Source organism: Lissotriton vulgaris, chromosome 1_1 (genome assembly GCF_964263255.1).
Source record: "Lissotriton vulgaris chromosome 1_1, aLisVul1.2, whole genome shotgun sequence".
NCBI lineage: Eukaryota > Metazoa > Chordata > Amphibia > Caudata > Salamandridae > Lissotriton > Lissotriton vulgaris.
Window position 1 is genome coordinate 1128377741 of NC_141685.1, and position 18662 is coordinate 1128396402.

At 46.5% G+C, this 18662-nt stretch overlaps 1 pseudogene; it reads right to left on the reverse strand.

Annotated features, from left to right (window-relative positions):
* Positions 1-16136: 16136 nt before the first annotated feature.
* On the reverse strand, positions 16137-17762 carry LOC147748754 (uncharacterized; annotated as a pseudogene).
* Between the last annotated feature and the right edge of the window lie 900 nt (positions 17763-18662).

Genomic DNA, 18662 nt, shown 5'->3' on the forward strand with positions numbered 1-18662 from the left:
AATCTATTGATGGGTTTACACTTGTAGTAATTCAAGAAACGTGACATACTGAACCCTTTTTTAGGCCTCGCTGAGCCAGCGTATGCGCTGCTCTGTGAGAAATTTAGTGAGTGGTTTTTGAAAGTGCTACCACAGGCTTTTCCTGGCCTTAAGCTTGCGTGCACGTGCGCAGCCGCCATGTGAGTTTTTGTCGAGGCTCATTAAGCCTTGCGTGCCTCTATCCGCCTTTCTTCCACCCCCCGCCTCTCTATACTGCAGCAAGCCGCCGCGATCACTTTAATCAGTTTCATCTTTACTTTGCTATAATCGCGGCACCAGCGCTTTACCTTTACCATGTTCAAAGTAAAGCGCGGGTGCGCGGTTCTAACAAAAGTAAAGAAATAGATGTTTTTTCTATTTCTTTTGCTCAATCGCAGCATCCACGCTTTATTTTAAAATGGTTAAAGGTAAAGTGCTGGTGCCGCGATTGCTGCAAAACTAAAGAAATAGAAAAGAACATCCATTTTGTTTACTTTTGCCATATTCGCGGCATTAGCGTTTTACCTTTAACCATGTTAAAAGTGAAGCGCTGGTGTCGCGATTGCTGCAAAAGTAAAGAAATAGATTTTTTTTGCTGCTGTGTCAACATATATTTTATGTGAAATAAAATCCACAAGATCTGATTGGAGAGCGTGACTAAAGTACTTCTTTGAAGCTGAATTCTGGGAAATTGGACTAAAGTCTTTTTTTGTTTTTGGAACTTGTACCATGCTATGAAAAGAATTTCTTTATCAAAAATGTATTATTTTCCTATGGCAACATATGTTTGAATTGGTTTATAGAAATAATGATTAGGTGTGCTCAGGTGTAGTGGATATAATATGGGTCAGGATTCTTGGGATCCATAGACTGATTGACACCCCAGTGGGTGGGTGTAAAAACACCCTTTTAGAGCACATCTCACTTAGTAACTTGTAAGAAAAGAATCCTTTTTTTTCGGACTTAGATAATCAATAGATGTGCGGATCAATTTGAGCAAACCCACTATTTGTGCCCAGATGTTTTTTTTCTATTTCTTTACTTTTGCAGCAATCGCGGCACCAGCGCTTTACCTTTAACCATGTTAAAGTAAAGCGCAGATGCCGCGATTGAGCATGGTTGGAGGGTCACGTTTTAATATCTAAATTCCCAACCTAGCATTTTTGCTCGACCAATGTTGAATGAAGGTCCCTGTGAGCTAAACACTGGAAATATGCTATTTTGACCATTTTCGCCATACACAGTCAGTAAGTGACAGCCCACACATCCCTTGAACCCCTTGCATACAGGCCTAGGCCTAAGCCAAAGCCCACTGCCTCAGGTTCCCATCTTTGATAGTAAAGTCTACTAGGCCCCAATGTTCTTGAACATGCATTTCTTTTGTGCTGAATACGACGAGGCAGCTTGGGCAACCATAGTATAGAAACTTTCCATAATTGCAAGGCCCACACACACAAGACCAGTTGGTACATCTTTGACCGTTGCTTCATTTTTTATTTTGAAATGTTCCAAGCTTGCTCAAATGAAACCACGAAGCATCTTGCGATGGTAACACCTGTTTTTTTAAGTTCTGCTCTCATATATATTTTTAGAGGTACCTACGCTACAAATGTTCTTTGTTTATATTTTGTAGTCAAGCACGGCCAACCACCCGCCCAAGCACATGACCCAATGGATCAGATCATACGTCAATGCGGGGTAATACTTTTGCATTGAGCAGGTATAATAGGTCCAACACCCCACTCAGAGGGCAGAGCTCTCCTGCTGTGTCTAACACAAGCGTGGGTTCTCCGGCCGGCCGTTTATCTGATTTGGGATTTCAAAGCTATTCTAAGGTGGTACCTCCCAATCTAGGTAACCTTTTTTGCCTTTTTTTATCTCTCTAATTATTCTCGGTGTTTTTCATCCATACCCAAATCTTTGCATTTAAGGGCTCTTAAAATTATAAATCTTGCATGGCTAGTTCTCTCTAGTAAGGTTTGCCTCTAGGCACTAGAATTTTATAGAATGTGTTCTGTATTTTTAATTCTCTAACTGATTTCAATTGTGCCTTTTAAAAGATCTTTGCTCCAGCCTGCCTTCTAGGCCCTTGCGCATTATAAAAGTGTACTTATGTTTTAGTGCTGATGGATTAAAGTCAGCCGTTTAAATGATTCTTGTTCCAGTTAATGGCTTAATAAATGTGTTTTCTGATGTGATTATGACTTAACAAATAAAGTGCCACTTCTACGTTATTTTCGTCATCTCTCATAACTGTCTTCCTTATTTCTCAGTGAAGATGTGCTTCAGTGGCTTGTGACCACGGTGACCACACCAGAAGGGCATTTTAGTCCTCTCTATCAGCTGGCGACCACGCCGGTCGTGCCAGACTGTTCTCGGCTGCGGTGGATCTGGAATACTTCAACAGATTGCCCCAGAGGGTCCTGTCTCCCCACTGCTGACCACAGGTAAGCCAAGGATTTTTTTGTTTTTTTCTCCTAGAATTGCCTTGGCATGTGGTTGTGAGGCGGGATCTCTGAGATCTCTATCTGGCTGTTTCCCGACCTGCTGTAGCAGTCTCTCTGGTCACGATTAGTACCCTCTTTCTCTATCTCTGTGTCGTCACGATTTTCGCCTTTCTGTCACATACAAAGTGTTGCTTTCTCTTGTACACGTCCTGTGGGTTTGATGTCTTTGGCTTCATGCCTCAGGTTCAAGTCCTGGGGGGCGGGGGGGCAGTTCAAAATGTGTATAATCAGGGTTGAGTCCTCTATTATTGTATATTGCATTGACATTACGTTCTCTTGTACATAGGGACGTAGGGGTTTGAGTCCTCTATGGTGCTTATGGGGTTGCATTGCATTGACCTTGCGTCGTTTTGTGCATAGGGGTTTCAGTCCTCTATTGTGGTTTTACATTTGGTTTGCGTTGTGGTTCGGGGTGGTTTTACGTTGCATTGTGCTGCGGGGTTCGAGTCCTCTACTTTGAATATATTCCTACACCTCTATTGATTATGTGCCTCTTCACTGTATTAATATAGCATTTTGCTCTTGCTTGACTGTTTTTCCACTTCGCTTTATGATATCTGTATATTTTCTTTTTCCACTGAGGTTCTTTTCTTCACCTTGTGGTCTCCGTCTCCTGCCTCTGTTTAAGACTCAAGCCCCCCCTTCTTCCATGCAGGCTTCCTTCCTTTGCCCGTTCTGTCCCTTCGGATCTCATTTCACGGGCATTCCACCTGCGTTTATCTCTTCCTTTAATGACATCCTGCTCCATGGATTGGATGTAACTATTTTCTCCTTCGTTAAAATGTTTTTGCACTATAAACGTAGTCTTTTTTAACTGCATACTTCGCAGTCACCAAAAGAGGAAGTCGTTTGTGGTCACTGCAGACTTCCCCCTCCCTTTTCCCCCTCCGTGACTCTTCAGCACAGTTGGCTCTGTTGCGCTGTCACACGATTCTTACTTTCTCTGTTTCTGTTCTACATTTTTAGGTCTCGGCTAAGCGCGCGGAAGCGCGTTCTCGCCGAGAACCTATTGTTGCCGGGTCTGCTTTCCAGGAGACAATCCTGGCCGCGCGCATTTCCTTGGAGGTGATTTCAAACTTGCACGCCCACAAGTACGAGCGCTGTTGCAAGTTTCTTGCAATGCGTGCAGCTCCAATACAACACACGCATGCGCATAAACAGAAACACACACACACAAGGGCACACTCACGCACATACATACATACAGACACCCCCCCACACATACACACACGCACACGCACACACACACAAGTGCACCGAGTCCCCCCGCCCCCACCGTCACGTCGCACACATACATACACACACGAGCATACACACACACACACACACACGAGTGCACCAAGCCCCCCCAGCCCTTTGGAACTTACCGGGCCAATCATGCGCAACCTCCTGCTGGCGGCTCCGGGGCTCTCCACCGCTCACAGGAGCCCCGGGCCGCGAGACGCATTGACTCCGCCTGCCTCCTCTTCCGGTCCGGACCAGGCCCCGCCCCCGTCACAGGCGCCCTTGCCTGACTCCCGGTGCGGCCGCGGTGGGATTCTGGGGGTATTTTCTGCACAAGCCTTGTTTAATGATTGCAATTGTACTTGCGATTGACAAAGCCATTTTAATTTTGTGAGGAATCTAAAATCACTGATACCCTTACGCAAGGCATTGTACCAGCAGCTAGTCGGGAAACAGCATCTAAAGCCCTGAAGCGCCTAGAAAGCAGAATCGTAACTTCAAGGAGCCCCACGTGTTGCTTCAATCAGTGTGCAGTGTCGCTCGTCTCAGCCACAAGTAACTTAAGGAGGTTCCGAAACGTGCAGGTGAGGGTCTTAAAATCTGCAACGTGCTGCCACCTTAAAACTTTGTTGTAGATTTACCAAGCCTTCCTTACCTCGAGGCAGGAAGTCCACGGGTGAAGTCCCCAGAGGTGTGCACGCGGGCTCCTACAGTGCACACGGGCTCCTACAGTGCACGCGGTGCCCCTACTCATGCATAGGTGTGCACGCTGTGCTGGTACTTGTGCATAGGTGTGCACGCGGTGCTGGGACTCGTGCATAGGTGTGCCCGCGAACTGCTGCAGCTCTGCTGGTGTTTTTGTTGTTTTGGGTCCAGTGCTGCAGTCTGGAGCGCAGCAGCAGGCGGGGGTGCGAGGAAGCAGCGTTCACATATATTTCAAATGTTCCTGTGGTTATAAATAAAGCAAGGCCCGCTGGGCCGCGACACGCCGGGGCTCGGCTTTCCAGGCCTTTCCTTCTGGCCTCTGCGCGTTAACACTGTCACCGCTGAGGGCGCCGCCGTGGGATGAGGACGGAAGGAGAGTGTGTGCCTGCCAACTGTGGCACGAGGGAGGCCGAAGCGGGCTGGACGCTGGCAGAGTCACCAGGCCGAGTCCCACATACCCAGCCGCACATGTACATCCCCTTAATGTCATCTGTGCCCTCTTCCAACATTAGCATCCTCCCTCCACCACTCGTGCCAGCCACCCCTGTCCTTTCTGTGCCCTCTTCCAACCCTAGCATCCGCCACACTCGCCTGGAGCGTAGGTGCCAGTCACCGCTGTCCTTTCTGTGCCCTCTGCCAACCTTAACACCCCCTCCACTCGCTTCGAGCGTGGGTGCCAGTCACCTCTGTCCTTTCTGTGCCCTCTGCCAACTTTAACACCCCCCTCCACTCGCTTGTGTGTGTGGGTGGCTCTGTGTGTGGGTGTCTCTGTGTGGGTGTTTCTGTGTGGGTGTCTCTGTGTGGGTGTCTCTGTGTGGGTGGCTCTGTGTGGGTGGCTGTGTGTGGGTGGCTCTGTGTGTGTGTGGGTGGCTCTTTGTGTGGCTGGCTCTGTGTGTGGGTGGGTGGCTCTGTCTGTGTGTGGGTGGGTCTGTCTGTCTGTGTGTGGGTGGGTCTGTCTGTGTGTGGGTGGCTCTGTCTTTGTGTGGGTGGCTCTGTCTGTGTGTGGGTGGCTCTGTCTGTGTTTGTGGGTGGCTCTGTCTGTGTGGGTGGCTCTGTCTGTGTGTGTGGCTCTGTGTTTTTGGGGTGGCTCTGTGGGTAGCTTTTTTGTAGGTGGCTCTGTGTGTGTGGGTGGCTCTGCGTGTGTGGGTAGCTCTGTGTGTGTGTGTGGGTGTCTCTGTGTGTGGGTGTCTCTGTGTGGGTGGCTCTGTGTGTGGGTGGGTGGCTCTATGTGAATGACTCTGTGTGGGTGGCTCTCTATGTGTGGGTGGGTGGCTTTGTGTATGTGGCTCTGTGTGAGTGCAAATGCAATAGGTCTCGCATTTGCGAGCGATTAAGCTATTGGCATTGTAAATGACAATGCCATTCATTTATGTTTTAAAAACAAAAACATAAATAAAAATAATGTCATGAGCAATGCCAATAGCTCTAACTTTAACAATGCCGAGACCACTGCATTGTAAATGCTTGTTTTTTTTTTTACGCTAAGTCCCCTCTCCCCTCACTTTTTCTGAAAAAACACTGAACCCTATCCTCTCCCTCTTTTTTTCTATACCAACTTTCTCCCCCTTGGCTTCGCATTTCTGATCACACCTCCCTCTCCTGGTTTTTCCTCTCAAGTTCTTTCGCGGTGCACCGCCGGTTCTATTGAGATTTGATATCTAGGTCTGTTTACAGTACTTCTCTTTATTTTTCACGATGCATCATCTATATTTCCTCATTCTTTATTTTCAATTAAAATATCATGTTAATGTTTGTTTTTTCATGTCTCATGTTTTCTTGGCCTTTGCCTTGTTATTTGCCAACTGTACTTCTTATTTGCCTGTTGTGCTTCTAATAACATACCTCCTACTTGCCCTTGTCCTACGCCAGTACCCCCTCTCCTTGATCCGGATACCATCTCACAATAGCGGAGTGTCTTCACCACCATTCCATTTAGCTGGTGTCTGGGTTGCACTCATATGTCTCTCCCTTTCTCTATTGCACCCTTGCTAGGTAGCTACATCATCTCCCCTACACCACCTATCTCTTGCGATACCTTTTGCATTCATACTTTCCTCCACGTCATTCTTTGTCTATCAATTGCCTCTGCAACTGCTAGACAAAAGGGGGAGAAGTATTCCTCCCTCGCCCCTCGCCACCCTCATCACACCTTCTATACCCGTGATGTCCAATCCCCCCACGTCCATGATGTCCAACGCCCCCCCACATATTATCAATTGCACTATTCATTTCGTGCATGGCGCTCCTTCCGCTGTCCATAATACCATTATTAGCAAAATAACTCCCCTTGATGACGAACTCTGAGATATCCTAGCCAACACTTGGGACATTCTAGGGGTCACCTTCACCCCAAACACCCAAGTTCGCATCTCTGCACTTTCCTATTTGACGCTCTCCCACATATATCTCTCACCCCGCCGTCTCCAGACATTACTTACCCCCACCTGCTTTTGCCTGACCAATCATCTAACTGTTCCACCCTATCTATTCCCCACTCCGCTTCTTCTGAACACCTCAGTTCCTCTGACCATTCTGCCACCTCTCCCATCGTGCTTATCACGGACGGGGAATCCTCATTAGACTCCACACAGTCAGTGATGGTTATCACGGATGGGGAATCCTCATTAGACTCCATACAGTCAGTGGCTTCATCGGAGGCAGGCTCTCTCCCACATCTTGAAGCTCCTGAGTCCCCCAGACTCTCTGCCTCAGACTCCAGTTCTTTCCGCCCACATTCTGAAGAACGCCTGTCACCTTTCTTAAGGGCAGTCCGGCACGCGGATTCACAAGATTCGACATCCCTGTTTACTCTTGCGAGCCCACCCCATTGCCCCAACAAAAGATAAGGGAATGACCGATAACTCCTACAACACCCCACCACATCTCACGGTATACCTGATCAACAATCACGTCGTGGGTCTCTCTAATGGTCACCCCTCTTGCTTTGTTCACATAACACCCTTAACTAGCACTGTCCTTCTCACCATATTTCAAGCACTCGGCATTGACTACAGTCATACCAGACAAATCACGCTCTCAATCGCACCGGCATTTTCATACCCCCATACATCCAAAACGAGTGCATCAAAGCACAATAAAAAATAGCATCTCCTGCTACACTTCTGCACCACCTACCCTGCACCACCAAAAGCCCCATGCAGGCACTTCAGGTAGTATATGAGAAGAGAATATTTGGCACTTCAATGCACAAAATACCAGATTGGATCTACATACGTATTTGCCTACTATCCCCAGGCTTAGAACTACCCACTACATTCACCTCTTCCTGACCACGAAACCCATTACAAAGTCAAATTATTACTGCCCTTGCCCGCCACAATCTTGAATTCCTTGGTTTCCCCCCTGAAGGAATATACGGGGGACCTGAGGAATTCGATTTGAAACTAATACCTACCCTTATTATTCTTGATGCCATAAGAGACGAACATGTAAAAGATCTATATCCCAACTTTCCCAGCAACTAGGTGATATAAACATAGGCAGGGTGCACCCACCCTTCCTTGCAGTAACCACATTACTCCTCAAAGGCTTACATTGTACCACATACATACTAGTGTCCCTATGAATAGGATACTGAGCACTACTGTATATAAAACAACTAATGGTTTTCACATATATTTTATCTTACAACTTGAAGGTTGGAGGGTTCTTACCATACTTAAAAAGTTTTTGCCCAAGACACCCACTTCAGTCTAAGATTGCTGAAGCCTGTTTTGGCAGCCAGCTCCACTTCCCTGGTTGCACCCCTGCACAGGATAAAGAATTACAGGATGGTATATACCTCTGTGTCTTTGAGGGTGTAGGAGGTGACCTTATACCAGATCTCTACTACAGCCACTGAGAAAGAAGAGCATAGGCAGAGTGTGTTTCACAACAAACACCCCCATTAAAAAGATTAGATTGCATTTATAAATTAAACTGCCTCATTATGGCCACGCCCCTATAGCGAGTCTTGAAAAATGGCATCAGGAGTTAGGGGACAAATGGAACGCAACAGGAGGGAATAGCAGGCTTTTCTATCACATTGTCAAGAGAGGGCTGCCAGAGGACATATAGGAAAAGTTGGATGGAGTAGCAGCTATGGAAGCAAAACCATGGCCTGAGATTCAGGTTCACATTGTACTTTTTTGCAAAAAGAGAAAAGAACAGGAAACAAAAATAGACAGATAGCCATAGAGAATGCAACTGTAAAATTGGTGCAACAGAAAGTTAATAAGAAAAAGGATACCCCAGACACAGGCATGTTAGCTGCACCTGTCAGTCAGATGTCGGCAGTCACCACATTTTCCAGGAATGCAAAAATTGCTAACACCAAGCCTGCCCCCCAGCAGATGCAAACACAGCCTGCCATACAATACGTACAGACCCAGCCCCAAACAGCCATACAATATGTACAGGCCCAATCACAGCTTGCCGTGCAGTACATGCAGCCACAGCCCCCGTACAATACATAGCAGCACAACCTGCCTACAGTAATGACCAACAACATTATTACAACAATAACAGTAACAATGCCAATAGAAAGCCAGGTATGCAGGGAAGAGGGAATGGGACAGCTGAGGTTCCAACTACGGCAGGACAACGCACTTGTATTTATTGCCACAAAATAGGCCAAATGCAGAGAGAGTGCTGCACTAGACTTTGAGACCAAGGCCAGCAATCAATGGGTCCCGCCCACCCAGGACCACCTCGTTTCCAGCAACAGCAAATGTATTCACAGCCCCAAATGCTGTACACTTATGCCCAACCTGCCCAACAGGAAATATGCAGCAGGTGTAGCTCCAAGAGCCCATGATGGCCCAATTCCAACCATGACTCCCGTGGTTGTAAGCCCCCATGCAACAGCAGCAGCAGACACCTATATACCAAGTGATGACCCAAACACAAAATACTGCAGCCCCAAGATACTAAGTACAGAATAATTTACTCCTACCAGCATCCGAATTCAGCAGCAGCCAAGGCAGGCACAGGCAATGGCCCGAATGCAAGCACCAATCTGGGAGGGTGTCGCAACAGAGCACTCACAGTTGATGTTCACTATTACAAAATTAGGTTTTGAAATTGTTGGCTCATGTTCAAGTTGGTTGGTGCCACTGGTCTTAGAGCAACGTAGATGTCAGAGCGGATGATGAATATTAAACAAAGGAATGGAATTAGCAAGATAAGACTCTCCTGATTTTCGTTTTGGGTCAAAATATAGGTCCAATACCTTATTGTAGACCCTTAGGAGCAAAAGACTAGAATACATGGCGTTTACACAACGTGCATGACATACAGAGAACGTGAGCCTGTGTTTGACTTGATAGTCACAGGTTCATATGCAACTAGGTTTACTGAGCTTTCCGAGGTGGATGAAAGGAGTACCACTGAGTTGAAGGAACCATAAGGATCTGGTATCTAGCGCCAAAATACCATTCTGAGTGAAAGTGTGCTTTACAAAAAAAAAAAAAGATAAGTAAAAAAAAGAGACATGTGATATTAAGTATTTTATTCAGCATAGTGCACATACGAGGTAACAAAAGAGTTAATAGGCTTTCTCTTGGGCTGCCGTTGGAAGTAGCACTCTTGGCCAACCACAGATTCTGGGGTTGAGCCAGGCAGGGAAGGGACATCCTGTGCTTTGTAACGGGAGATTGAGGCAGTTAGAACACAGAGAGCTGTGTAAAGAATTATGAAGTGCCCAGGATCACACAAAAAGCATATATATATATATATATATATCAAATGACACTAGGTATATTGCTTTCCTGAAGGGTTTGCTTACATAAATGGTGCAAGGAGAAGTACTATTTTTTATGTGTATCTAAAAGAAATAATGTGTATGTATAGTAATGATTTTCATTTCTAGGTTCTTCAGAGTTGGAGGGAATATTGTTGTAACAAACTAGATTGGAAGGTGGAATGTGCTAAAATGCATTTTAAGCAGTGCATTCGCCAGGGACTACAAAGGATAGGAGATTTTCGCTTGAGCAAATCTACACCTGCATATTTTCTAGGAGTACTATTTCTTGGCCTACAATGTTTGTTATAATGGTGAGAGCCCAGCAGCTCCCACACCAATGAGGGTTCACAAAGATGTTGCCAAAACAAGTTGTGCATTAACAAAGCCAAAAAGCTGACCAACAATTTCAGACCTACTGGCTTTACCAAAGCTTGTTTATTTTTACATTGCAAAGAAATGGTACCTACCTTATTCCAGTTGGTTAGTGAAATATTTTTACATTTTGTTTTGTGAGCGTGGGGCTATAGGAATTCCACATCCCAGGGCACAGTTTGACAACTAAGAGTGTTTTGATTCCTAAAGATGTTACTGTGACAGAGATTTTCAACTATGTTTGCTGTTGGGACAAGCTATAGCACAACGTTTTAATTCTTTTTTAGATAATGGATTTATTTTTAAAGTGTCTTATAGGAAAGTAAATTTTTAGGGTCCGTCCTTCATTTGGAGTTCCCTGATTACCTCAGCTAGCCAACATACAACATACACCAGTACATAGCAAAACTATTGCCAGGCCTGTTGAAGTACAGTTGCAGACTTTAGAGGTGGTTGCATATATTTTGCAGTTCGACCACTATGAGTTTTTATCTGCCTTGAAAGTTTCAATCCCCTGGGAATTAGAGTATAATGTTTTGGTGCTTCTTGCATTTTCGGAGCTAACATTATTATTTATGTATCTGTACTAGCAACTAGACGTGAAAGTGAAAGCTCTTCTGAAATCATGAAAAATATAAAAGCATTTGTATGAATTAACATGCAATGTGAAGTTTCTTTTAAACTCAGGTTTCCAGGTGGAGGAAGAAGCACCACATCAGTCCTGGGCTTCGACATATCAATCATGGAACACAGATCTTGGCCCAAAAGACTTTTTGAAAAAAATAATAGACTACTCACCAACAGCTGTCCCCATTGCCAAGAGGAAAGAAGTAACAGAACAGACTTCAGGGTCAACCCTGCACCCCCTCATCACTGAACAACAAGCTAGAGTAGGCTAACTTGCTTCCATTTGACTGTCCAGGAGGAAGAAGGCGGTGACAGCTTGGTCGTTTATGGATTCAGACGTAGTCGCAACACCTGCCGCACAGAAGTGTCTTATGCTACGTTAGCAATTTGTATTATGACATTTTGCAGTATTGGCAGAAGTGGCACTAGGAAGATTTAATTAGTTCACTGTTATATCTCATTGTGTTAATAGAAAGGCTTGTATTGCTCAATCTATTGAAGTTGCCAATAGCATTTTGCACACCAAGTCACCTCAAATATATATGTTAGCACATGGAGAAAATGGCCCTTGCAAGATGGCAAAAAGGTTCAACATCCTCTGCCAGTACCGTCAGCACCCCAGAATAATTTTTCCGCAACCTGTGTCCTCATCGTCCTCCCCTGTTGGACGTAATAATGCAATAATGAGAATAGTGCCCAAGCAGTTCGACAGCATACTGCTCATGATTCTCTTCACAGCATGTGATGCAGTCAGATGACAACAATAGGTAGACAGAAGACTAAGGAGTACTGTTACATTACTCATACACCTCTCATGCAGAAGGTACAGATAGATTGATTTCACCTAGGGAGATAATACCACACACTGTAGAATATCTCCTACACCTGTTCCTCTACAGAATACGCAAACAAATATTAAGGCCGCCTTCTCTAAACTGGTTGTAAATAGAACAGTAAGGGACCACACCTCAATGATGCATGAGGTCATCACTGACACATACAGAATAGAAGTGAAGGCAATAAGGATATTTTAGATGAGTGTCCATGATATGGCCCATAGTGTAGTTTTGTGCAGAAACAATGGGGTTTTGATAACAGGATCTCTGTCAGACTATCATTGCTCCTTCCCCCACACCCTACATTGCCCATGGCAGATTAGGACTGCTTTATTGTTATTTGCACAAAATTACTTCCATTGAAAATTAAGTGCTCCAAGTTACTTGAGGTATAAAGCAGCGCCCTTAGGGCAACATAGGGTAGACTAGGATTATGAAGATAAGATAGACAGGCAGTCTACTTGAGGTGGGGAGAAGATGTCCAAAATTATAAAATGATCTCAAATTAAAAGACACATCTTCTCTGTTTTCTAGGATGTCATGTTACCTGTGGGTCAGGACCCAAATTGCAAACAGCACTGTTTTTGATTCAGATATTAAAAATGGCACCTCAGCCTAATGGACTTTTACTGGGCCTGCAGAAAACAGCTCTATCTCCAACAGCCCTTATGAAGGAGCAGCCTGAGCTCACTAGAACATTGCACAAAGTCTCCAAGATGGTTCCAGCAGCAAATATCTCCCACATCGATGCCCATCTCTGGCTCTGTTATCTGGCTCCACGGACTATGGCAGTATGCTGAGAACTAAGGGTGTTTTTGACTAAGTGTAACATGGGCGAGAAGTAGACCAGGACAAAATGTGGTGTTTTTTTTAACAGAGTGCTGTTTATTCGGACTTCTAACAGAATACGGAAACAGAATGTTCTCACAGGGTCTGGGATTTATATAGTTGACACGTTGTCTTTTTGTCCCACGGAGTTATGGGAGCTGTAGTCCGCTGTTTTCTTTCACAGTTCGGGGAAGGAAGAGCTCTGTGTGCTGAGGTAGCGTCTCCCGGTTCGGGGCTTGTTGGTGCTCCACGTTGCGCCGGGCCAAAAAGAAGAGAAGAGAAAGAAAACAAATATCAGGAAGGGTTTTCTCCTTCGTTCCTATGTCGCGGGATGCAGGGGAAGTGAAGGGGAGTCACCACCGCCACCAATGTGTAGCGCTCTTACGGCAAATAACAGGCTTTCTAGGCTTTCTCACCCGTACCGCCCCCAGCCTTCCCCGGAACCCAGGTCCCTCTCGGTAACACTCCGAGACGTCTCCGTACCTTGTTAAGCCACGACCCTTCTCCTGGGCCGTGGCGGGCTTCAGTGTGTTGACAGCTAGGGTCTGGCTGCCCTTCTCTTCGTTTGTCCGCTCTCTCGTCCCGTAGTGAAGACTTCTCGGCAACAGCTGGTTCCGGCTTCTCCTGCGACACGTTGTTCCACGGCAGCACTTCAAAGGTCGTCACCAGCGTCTGTTCCTCACAGGCAGGTCCTAACGAACGACGGTCTCCCTCGGCGTCTTCCTTTTTCAGAATCCCTGCACCACGTGACCCCATCAGCTGACCAGCCCAGGCAGAGGAATTAAAGGGGCCGTATTCGTTCTGTGAACATAGAATGGGAGAACAGTGAGGGGAAAAGTGCCCCGAGTGGGCATCCACAGAGTCCATGTCCTCACACACCCCTACCCCAGTTTGTTCACGTTCGGGGAACAAAGGAAGGCGGGAAAGAAAGTCGGCATTGCCATTGTCAATTCCCTTCTGATGGACCACCTCAAAGGAATAGGGCTGGAGGGACAGGAACCATCTCAATATTCGTGGATTGTTGCCCTTGTTGCGGTTCATCCACTGTAAGGGCGCGTGATCGGTGTAAAGAAGGAAATGGCCCCCTCCAGATAGTATCGTAATTTCTCATCGCCCATTTAATGGCCAAGCATTCCTTTTCAATGATAGGATAGTTCTGCTCCCGAGGAAAGAGTTTTCTACTAATGAAAAGGATGAGGCGTTCAATGCCATCAGACGACAATTGTGACAATACGGCTCCTAACCCATGTTCAGAAGCGTCTGCGTGTAACAGGAAGGGTTTCGAGAAATTAGGAGACCTCAAAATGGGGGCAGAAGTTATGGCCTTTTTCAGATTCACAAATGCTGTTGCGGCGCTCATGCTGTGATGTTGGAAGTCTTTGGTTTTAACGTTTTTCTGTAGTAGGTCGGTCAGGGGAGCAGCCAGTTCGTAATATTGTGAATGAACCTTCTGTAATATCCCAGAAGCCCCAGGAAAGCCCTAACCTCTTTCTTGGTTGATGGAAAAGGGGCCTCTACTATTGCTTTCACCTTTTCAGATTGAGGTTCGATAACACCGTTTCCCAGAAGGAACCCAAGATACTTCACCTTCCTGTAGCCGGCCCTGGACTTTTTTGCATTGATATGTAATCCTGCCGCTTGAAGGGACATAAGAACCTGGGTACAATGCTGTAAATGGGTTTCCCAGTCAGGACTAAATATGACGATGTCATCAAGGTATGCAGAGGAGTACTCCTGATGCTGTTGTAACACCTTGTTCATAAGGCGTTGGAACGTGGCAGATGCCCCATGCAATCCAAAGGGTAAGACCGTAAACTCATACAAGCCGGTTGGTGTAACAAAGGCAGTCTTTTCCTGATCTTCTGGTTTGAGGGGTACCTGCCAATAGCCTTTTGTGAGGTCAAGGGTTGTAATGTATTGCGCCTCCCCCAGTTTCTCTATTAACTTGTCGACTCTAGGGATGGGATATGAGTCACACTTTGAAATAGAGTTGACCGCGCGGAAGTCAATGCAAAAGCGAACGGAGCCATCCGGTTTTGGCACGAGCACAATAGGAGAGGACCAGTCGCATTTGGAGGGTTTTATGACCCCTAGGTCTAGCATATTCTTTACCTCCTCCTCAATGGCTTGTCTCCTGGCAGCTGGAATGCGGTATGATTTCTGTTTTACTATTTTTCCAACCTGTGTGCCTATGGCATGCTCAGCTAACTGTGTTTTTCCTGGTAGGTTGGAAAAAAGATGGGAAAAGGGGTTCAGGGTATCCTGAAGGGTTCTGCCTTGTTCTTCAGTCAAATCAGGATTGACAACTAACTCCTTCAGGGTGGTTTCACTCTGGGGCGAGGTACCTATGTGTTGAACGTTTTGGGGGGGGCGGCCCTAGCCATTTTTTTAACAGATTTATATGATACAGTTGGGTCTTTTTAGGTTTGATCTGTATCATGTACGAAGTTAAACCCACTTTGTCTGTGACTTTATACGGGCCTTGCCACCCTGACCGTGGTTTCCCTAGGTTGGACGGTAACAGGACTAGCACCCAATCTCCTACATTGAGGTGGCGCCACTTCTTTCCCTTGTCATATAGTGTTTGTTGTTGTCTCTGAGCTTTTTCTAGGTTGAAATCAGCGAACTCCCTCAGTTTGCCGAGTCGGGAGTGGAGGTTTTGGGTATACTCCAGAAAGTTTTTTGTATCTTCTTCTTTCTCCTGTTCCCACACTTCCTTAGTAATCTCCAAAAGATTCCTAGGCTCCCTCCCGTAGAGGAGTTGAAATGGGGAGCACCCTTGACTGGCTTGCACCTGGCTCCGGATTACATACAAGGCTGGAGGAAGTAGCTGATCCCATTCTTTGCCCTCGTCATTAAGGAGTTTCTTCAATGTCAATTTCAAAGGGGCGTTGTAACGCTCACAGAGTCCATCCGTCTGAGGATGATATACTGATGTTTTGATGTGAGAAATGTCCAGAGACTTACAGATCTGTCCCATCAACTTAGAGACAAAAGGAGTGCCCTGATCGGTTAGTATTTCCTGAGGGAAACCGACCCGTGAAAAGAGCTCCAAAAGTTTCTCAGAAATGTTTCGGGTTGTGGGAGTGCGTAGAGGAAAGGCTTCGGGATATCTCGTGGCATAGTCAACCACAACCAAAGCGTGGAGGTGGCTCTTCTTGGTACGTGGTAACGGACCAATGAGATCCATACTGATTCTTTCAAATGGATTACCCACAATCGGTAAGGGTTGTAACGGGACTGCTGGTGGCCTGTACGGATTCTTTTTTGGCAAACCTAGCATTCTAGGCAGAAGCGAGTGGCTTGTGCAAATATGCCAGGCCAATAAAAATGTTGCAACAACATCTGCATTGTCTTTTGGGCCCCTCTGTGCCCTGCGAGCAGATGCGAATGAGCAAAAAAAAGGACCTGTTCTCTAAAAGCTTGAGGTACTAACAACTGGGGATTATCTCCTTGTTTCCCTATGCGATATAACAAGTAATTTTTTATTTGAAAGGAAGGGTAGCTATTGGGTGTTTGTTGTACTTGAGTCCATGCTGATTGTAAGGTTGGGTCGTTTTTCTGAGCATACCTGAAGCTTCGGTCAGTGACCCAGGGAGCTTGGGTTAGAAGAGTAGGCCATGCTCTGGATGTGGAAGGGATGTTCTGCAGCTTGTTTCTCAACATGTTAAGAAATTAGGGATTATCTTGCCCTATTATCATTTGTTCAGGCAGACTAGGAACAACCCCGAGCCTGATATCTATAGTCTGACCTTGGGGAAGAGTAACAGGGACTTGGATGACGGGATAAACCTTCACATCCCCGTGGACACACCTAATTGGTACAGAATCTTCTACTGTCTCAGGGAGCGGACATACACTGGACTGGAGAATGACTGACTGTTTGCACCCTGAGTCTAGCAATGCCCTTACTTGCACCCCCTTGACTTGGACAGTTACGTGGAAACTGGGTCCAAGTTCCGCGGAATATAGGATGGAACGGGGTATGCATCCGATGTCCATCGGCTCTTCGGGGGGTTTCTTCCTGGGACAGTTACGTGCTATATGACCCCACTCTCCGCATTCAAAGCACTGTGGCTTGTGCAGGGGAGGTGGTTCTAAACATGGTGTTCTTGGCTTTACTATGTCTAGTGGGGCTTTTAGTGGTTTCTTTTCTGGTTTTACCGGACCACTCATTGGTTTTATGGATTTGTCAGAGTCCCAAGGTAAGGCCCTGGGTTGTGCCCTATAAAACGTAGTAGCCATTTCAACAGCCTGTTCAGGACTCAGGTGTTTATCTTGTTTCAACCATCTTTGAATGGGGTATGGCAGGCCCTCTAAGAACTGCTCTAAATAAATCATATCCATGATTGCATCCTTTGTTTGGGAACGGGGTCTTAGCCATTTGTCTGCTGCTGCTTTTAACTTAAAATACAGAGTTTTGGGGTTATCTGATGCGGTGCCGCGTTCTTTCCTGAACCGTACCCTATACGCCTCCGCATCCATGCCCATATGGTCCAAAATCAAGTCTTTTATTTCTGTATATGGAGTATTGCCATTAGGGTTAGCCACTTGGTAGGCGTCTTGTGCTTCTCCAGTAAGAAGCGGTGCTAGGAAGAAAGGCCACTTAGCTTCAGGCCACCCAGATGCCCTTGCCGCCCTTTCGAAGTTAAGAAGGAAAGCATCGGGGTCATCTCCTGTCGCATACTTCTGGAGGGATACGTTTGGCCCAGTTACTGCCCGTATTTGGAGTTGTGTTGTTAACTCCCTCCTGTCATCTGCTACTTTCTGCATTTGGTCTGCTTGATTAGCCAGACTGTCTCTCATAAGTTCCCGGTCTGCTTGGGCAGTGGTCATCTGCTTTTCTACTGCCCATTCCAACTTTTCTTGCCCACGGATCAGCTGCTGAATTAGGTTTTTCATTGTGAGGCGAACCAACATCCCACTTCTGACACCACGTGTAACGTGGGCGAGAAGTAGACCAGGACGAAATGTTGTGGTTTTTTTAACAGAGTGCTGTTTATTCGGACTTCTAACAGAATACGGAAACAGAATGTTCTCACAGGTTCTGGGATTTCTATAGTCTACACGTTGTCTTTTTGTCCCACGGAGTTATGGGAGCTGTAGTCCGCTGTTTTCTTTCACAGTTCGGGGAAGGAACAGCTCTGTGTGCTGAGGTAGCGTCTCCCGATTCAGGGCTTGTTGGTGCTCCACGTTGCGCCGGGCCGAAGAGAAGAGCAAGAAAACAAATATCAGGAAGAGTTTTCTCCTTCCTTCCTATGTCGCGGGATGCAGGGGAAGTGAAGGGAAGTCACCACCGTCACCAATGTATAACGCACTTACGGCAAATAACGGGCTTTCTAGGCTTTCTCACCCCTACCGCCCCCAGCCTTCCCCGGAACCCAGGTCCCTCCCGGTAACAGTCCGAGACGTCCCCGTACCTTGTTAAGCCACGACCCTTCTCCTGGGCTGTGGCGGGCTTCAGCGTGTTGCCAGCTAGGGTCTGGCTGCCCTTCTCTTCGTTCGTCCGTTCTCTCGTCCCGTAGTGAAGACTTCTCGGCAACAGCTGGTTCCGGCTTCTCCTGCGACACGTTGTTCCACGGCAGCACTTCAAAGGTCGTCACCAGCGTCTGTTCCTCACAGGCAGGTCCTAACGAACGACGGTCTCCCTCGGCGTCTTCCTTTTTCAGAATCCCTGCACCACGTGACCCCATCAGCTGACCAGCCCAGGCAGAGGAATTAAAGGGGCCGTATTCGTTCTGTGAACATAGAATGGGAGAACAGTGAGGGGAAAAGTGCCCCGAGTGGGCATCCCACAGTCCA